Source organism: Helianthus annuus, chromosome 1 (genome assembly GCF_002127325.2).
Source record: "Helianthus annuus cultivar XRQ/B chromosome 1, HanXRQr2.0-SUNRISE, whole genome shotgun sequence".
NCBI lineage: Eukaryota > Viridiplantae > Streptophyta > Magnoliopsida > Asterales > Asteraceae > Helianthus > Helianthus annuus.
This window is the reverse complement of record NC_035433.2, coordinates 86,276,331-86,283,118: the sequence shown is the minus strand read 5'-3', so window position 1 is coordinate 86,283,118 and position 6,788 is coordinate 86,276,331.

The window sequence follows — 6,788 nt, the reverse complement described above, 5'->3', positions numbered from 1 at the left end:
TCAAAACCAATACAGTGACCATGTTCATCTGGTAATCACGCATTGTATCGTATCCTCCTTTGCAGTGACTAAGTGACATCAATACACATTGAACAATAAATTTGTAAGGTTTCTGGAACTTTGACTTTAAATAATTTCCAACGTTTAGAGCACCCACATATCCCATCCTTAGCATGCACCCCTTGACCATTCGTTCAGGAAATTTTGTTGGCGAGTCTTCTTCATCTGGAAAATTCACAACCTCACGAATGAGCGCCTCTGTAACAGCAATTGTTTTCTTTTCATTGTGATGCTTCACAACCGAATTTATCACTTTCTTTTTTTCATCGTATGTTGCATGCTTCCAGAATCGTTTAATGTGTGACTTGTACACTGGACGTTGATCGGTCAAAGCTTTCCGAATTGGTATTCGACCCATGAACTCCAGTATGCTGCTGAATTTAGCCAACTCTGTATTTTTCTTCACATCAAGGTCACAACAACTGTTGTGAAGTGGACCAAAAATTACAGTTGAACCCTGCAAATCATTAAAACACAACATGAATCAAACACTTAGAAAAAATTTCAACACTAAGTACCTTCAAGAGAAATCACAAGTAATGACAAAGCATTACAAGCGAAATCACCTAAAGATGTTTAGAGCGAAATCACATGACAATATAGAAGCGGAATCAGAACAGTCACATAGAAGCGGAATCACAAAACTCATTTGGGGCGGAATCATAACATGTATTTTGGAGCGGAATTAGATGTAACATTATGAGCGGAAACAAGAGTTACACATTGGAGCGGAATCAACAATCATACACTCATTTCAAGCGAAATCATGTATAAACTCTTAAAACTCACCAGATCATGAAATTGAACATGTTAAACTATTAAACTGTTAATTCCGAACAAGGGTTATGTTTTGATTTTATTTTTACCCTTTAAAACATCCTAGATCTAAGTCTGTAACAACCACTCATCGTCAAACATGCAATCGGTACAGATCTGGAACAATTAACACACAAATACATGATATATACACTAAATCGACAACATGGAAGTGTTTTATTGTTTAGATTTAACAATTTATAACCCTAAATCTACGTTTTTGGTTCAGTTCTAGCCGACAGACGTGAAATAAGTAAATCTAGGTCAAATCTAGTCTCAATCTACCTTGCCCATGTTAATAGTTGAGATTGCCAACTAGAAACACAAGATTCTAACAGAAATCGGGCAGCAATTCGGTAGGAAAACGAAGATCTAAGGTTTCGCTCGTAATCGCCGGAGAGAGAAAACACTTGGGGCGGAATCATATAAGTGAGGTAGGAGCGGAATCAGGTGGCCTTTTATAGGTTGTCTGATTCCGCTCGAAATGGTCAATGACTCTCTCAAGCGGAATCAGCTTTGAAGCTATGAGCGGAATCAACTTTGAAGCAGTTAGGAGCGAAATCAACTTTTGTGCATTTTCAGGCGGAATTAGAACATAATTTTTAAATTTTTTTTAAAAACAAATAACACCCAGTTAACCAAGTCCAAGTTAATGACCTTGGTCAACTGTTTATCCCACCAAGTCCAAATTAATGACCTTGGTTGACCGAATTATGAAGTACGCTGACTTTTCGATCTGAAAACAGTTCAAATTAATGAACTTTCGAACTTTTAAACACTTTTTCAATCAATCAAACATGTACCAATCACAGTTTAGCATCTCCTGCTTACCTAACCCTCATCAAACAGACATGATCTGCACAAAGTTTTGATCATTTGATTCCCAACATCGGTTGTTGAAAAATAAGATGAACAAATAAAATCTTTTTGGATTTTTAACAGGATAAACAGAAATATGTACACACAATCTTTTTGTGAGCGTGTTAGGGGATCATATCAGCATTTGACAAGACACAAGCACCGTTAAGCTATTATTTCATACCAAGCCTTAAACAATTCGCGTAGATTGCCGATATACTGATCCTCTTAAATTTTCACAGAACTTTCAGTCTGTTCGGGATACGGAATTAATGTTTTAAGACTTAAAACTCTACATGTGTCCCACCTCAGTATATACTCCCGTATCCAGATCCCAATATTCAGTCTTACAGGTGAGTATACCTAGATGATATCTGTAATGGGGTGAAATGCGAGGGCCGTGAGAGCTCAGATCGATACTTCCGTATACGCAAAGAGATGACGGCTTCGACTTTTCGGTGGGTCCCCTTTGGGGATCTTCTTTACAACAACACATGATTATCATTTTGCAATGTTTAATATTTTTATGCTGAGGGGAGGCTTTACAAGTAAAGCATATGCGTAAAGTATTATCCGGGGACTAGGTCAGTATTTCCATACAGCAGAAGTCCCGGGATAATACCCTAGATATCACTAAACATAAAGACCTAGTATCTCAGAATAAGGGACCTTTCAAACGAGATTTCGAGGGTTACCCATATATCCTGGAGGTGTTCCCCACGTAAAAGCAAGTGAATTTTAGGTTTATATCCCAAACAGATCTATTGATTTTGTAAAAACCTATCGGCACATCTTTAGCGAGACTGCTTAATGCATTTTAAACGTTACATTTCTTTAGCGTACTGCGTCTGTCTAGCTGATGTACTATCATTTCCCCTATTATACACAAACTCTTTTTCAAGTTTTCTAATGTTTTTGGATTTTTGTAATTTTATCATGTTTTTGTATTTTCTGCAAATTTCTCCCCCTTAAAAGAAAAACATATTTTTGTGTTTTTGTTTTTATCGAAAAGCAGAAAACAAACTGGAGAAGGCTCTTATCGTGAATCAAGATGATGAAAGAGTAGCTGAAGGTTTTACCTGGGATAAATACATCCCTGGAAGCGATGGGTAGGCCATGATGGCAGAAATAGTTGAAGTACCGGAGATGGTGACTGAGCCAGAAATGGTTGTTGAAGATGTTCCTGTTGAGAATGTGGTTGATATTGAAGAAATCGTTGCAGAAGTTTACTATTACCAGTCAGAACAGGAGGTATTGGCAAGTTCTATGAAATCAATAATGCCTCCTAAAGTATTTGAATCTTTTGTAGGATATTTCGAAGAACCGATGACTGGATCGTGTCCAAGATACGAAGAAAAGAAAGAAGCAGTCGAGGAAATGATAGACGTGACAAAAGAGTTGACTGGAGAGACATTGAAAGATATCACTGACAAAGCTCTCATGGGAAAGCTAAAAGAGGTAGACTCAGAACTCGAGAAGTCAGAGTCTGTCAGTACCGTGTCAGTCAAACAGAAGTCAGATCAGGAATCCGGAGTTAAGGAGGTCAAAGTGTCTGAGTCTGAGTTGAAAAATGTCGGTAAACAGGATGTGAAAATTGTTTGTGATGAACAGGTTGTTGAGAAAGTCGTTTCAATCCCTGAAACACCATGCCAACAGTGTTTACAACCGTGCATGGAGTGTCTTGAGAAAGACACTAAGTATCAGGAATTGAAACATTATGCAGATATGCTTAAATTTGACCTGGGACAAGTCAAAGAGGCTTATGATACTCTTGCCAGGTCAAATAAAATGATCCAAAAAGAGAGTGTTGAAAACGACAAAGCAACAAAATTGGTTAAAGCAACACTGTTTGATAAACAAGTTGAGGTTAATTTTCATCTAGACACGATCGCTTCACTAAAGAAAGAGCTTGAATTAGCTAAAACTAAAAATGATCGAATTGATAAAAAATTGATGAGTTATGTGGCTTCGTCTTATGTTCTTGAATATATTGTCCCACAGCAGCCACATGCTGCACCAGTCTTTAACAGTGTTCCACCCCCAATGTGGAATCATTATACACAGAAATATCCAGATGGGGTGGAAGCTGCTTTGAACCTCAAGTTGAGATCAATTGAGGATGACTTGCCTGAGAGCATTGATGTTACATTCTCTGCATCCGACACCGACAACGAATCACAGGTTATCAAAACTGTTGTCGATCAGGTGTTAGATGAAGAGAGTGATAACTCTGAGAAGTCTTAATCTGAGAAAGCTGTTACTGAGTCTGAAGATGAGGGTAATTTCTTGGATCGGTTTATACCGAAATCAGACAAGAGTGCGAATGATGATCCGATTATGGTGGTCTACACTTTGATTGGAACTGACAAACTTTACTCTGATTTCGAGTATCCTCTTCAGAACGTGAAGATTGAGAATGTTGAGAAAGTCTTCAAGTTGGTTGAAATGAACATTGATGAGGTTAACAACAAAGAATTATTTTCAAAACCGAAAAAATCTTTCGTTACATCACGTCCTACCAGCTCGGGAAAGAAAGAGTGGGAGGGTAAGGGTAATAACAAGAAAAACAATTTTAAAAACAAAGGGATCGGTTTTGAGAAGAAGACGGCTAAGCAGGTGGTTAAGCCAAAAGAGAAAATGAATGATATCTTTGTTGCTGGACCGAGTGTAGATGATGAACAGGACTACGTTTTTAGTCAAAAGGCCGTGGACGATTTCAATGCAGTGAAAAAGTTGAAAGAGTCTGTTATCGCTGTAATGAAATCGGGCACATGGCTAAACAGTGCAAGAAAGTGTTTGAGAAACCTGTTTTAGTAAAACCAGTTGTTCAAAAACCTCGACGAAAATCACCGGTTGATACAAAAGGTAAAAAACCAATGGTTTCCCCGATTCGCATTTTAAAGAGAGGTGAATCTTTGAAGTCGAAGGATAAGCCGAAATCGACCTTCGAGGTTGGCGAATCTTCCAAGTCTCGCAAGACTTCAAAAATTTATCAGAAAACAAAAATTTTTGATAATCAATCATGGGTTGCGAAGTCAAAACCATCAGTCGAGGTCAAAAAGATGGAAAATGCTTTAAAAAATGAAACAAAGGTTTTGAAAGATGATGTTGTCGAGTTTGAATCTGAACTTGATAAATTTCTTGCTGAGTTTCCCCCGATTAACAACAAAGTAAAACCAGTTGTGAAAGATGATGTTCCTAATGTCACATTTAACTTTCCTAAAAATGATGAGAAGTGTGATGTAGTGTTTGGTACTGTTTCTGAGGTCAAAAAGTCATGGGCGTCGTCGTTTGAATAAGTTGATTTGATGTTTGCAGGGGCTGCCCAGGTCTATCCTTTCGAAGTGGATCATGGACAGTGGTGCATCGAGACATATGACGGGGATGCTAGCTCTTCTTTATGACGTCAAATCAATAAATGGAAGTTATGTGGGCTTCGCCGGAAATCAAGGCGGCAGTAATTGTTGGACAGGGAACATTGACGAATGGTGTCATCTCATTCGAGAAAGTGAACTATATCGTAGAGTTGGAAAACAATTTACTCAGCATTTCGCAAATATGTGATAAGTCTTTCAGTGTACATTTCACAAAAACAGAGTGTTTGGTTTTAAAACCAGGGTTTAAAATCCCTGATGAGATGGTGTTGTTGCGTGCTCCACGAGAGAACGATTTATATATTCTTGATATGAGCGTCGCAACACAAACAACTCATCAAAAACAATGCTTTGTGTCAAAATCAAAAGCAACTGAAAAGGAGTCAATAATGTGGCATCATAAGATGGGCCACATTCATGTTCGTAAAATGAATTTTCTAGTGCACAATGATTTGGTTGAAGGTGTACACTTAAAGAATTTTCATTTGAATGATGATTGTGTAGCTTGTAAAAAAGGGAAGCAGACTCGGAAGTCACACCCACCAAAGATACTTAATTCGATTAGGTTACCTCTTGAGAGATTACACATGGATCTCTTCGGGCCTGTCAATATAAAGAGCATCGGTGGAGATTTGTACTGCTTGGTGGTGACTGATGACTTTACAAGATTCTCGTGGGTCGTGTGCTTGGAAAGAAAGGATCAGACTTTTGAGTCGTTGATGGTGTTGTTCAAGAAGATGGAAACGGTGTATAAGCTGCCGATCCGAAGAATTCGTAGTGACAACGAAACGGAACGGAATTCAAAAACAACAAAATGTACGAGTTTTGCAATGAAAAGGGAATTCTTCATGAATTCAGTGCGCCATACACACCACAACAGAACGGCGTTGCTGAACGAAAGAATCGGACCCTAATAGAGACAGCTCGAACAATGTTAGCTGATTCCAAACTACCAATCTTCTTCTGGAGCGAAGCAGTATCTGCAGCCTGTTATACTTTGAATCACGTACTCACCGTCAAAAAGTACAAAAAGACATGCTTTGAGTTGCTGCACCGATACAAGCCGAATCTTGAGTTTCTGGAGCCATTTGGGTCTCCGTGTACGTTTATTGATGAGAATGGAAAATTTGGTGCTAAATCAAATGAGGGTTTCTTTGTAGGTTACGCAAGCCCATTGAAGAGGGTGTTCGTACCGTGCCTGGGGAAAGTGATACAAGTTCAGCATGTGGATTGTCAGAAGCACACTCCATCGCCACAACTTCCCGGACAAAGGTTCTTGTTCGATTATGACAAGCTCTGGGAGTCGTTTCAACTACCGATTCAGCCGAGTGATGAGGAACTAGCACTTCTGTACCAGTACCAGCAATCTATGTCACAGGAGCAAGTGCCTAGACCGCTCGTAGTTTCTCCACCCACCGAGGGTACTCACAATGATGAAGCCGGACCGAGTGGAACAGCTCACGAACCACCAGAGGAACCAGCCCCAACATTTGACGATTCTGACGACTCAGAGGTGGAACCCGCTCCGACCTTTGACGAGGAACCAAATGATACTTTAATGGAAGCTGAGGATCAAACTGTTGATCTTGATATATCGAACTTGCAATCAGAAGTGATTGTGCCTGACACCATTATGCCTCGGACTTTGTCTTACCATCCGTCAGAGCAAATAATTGGTGA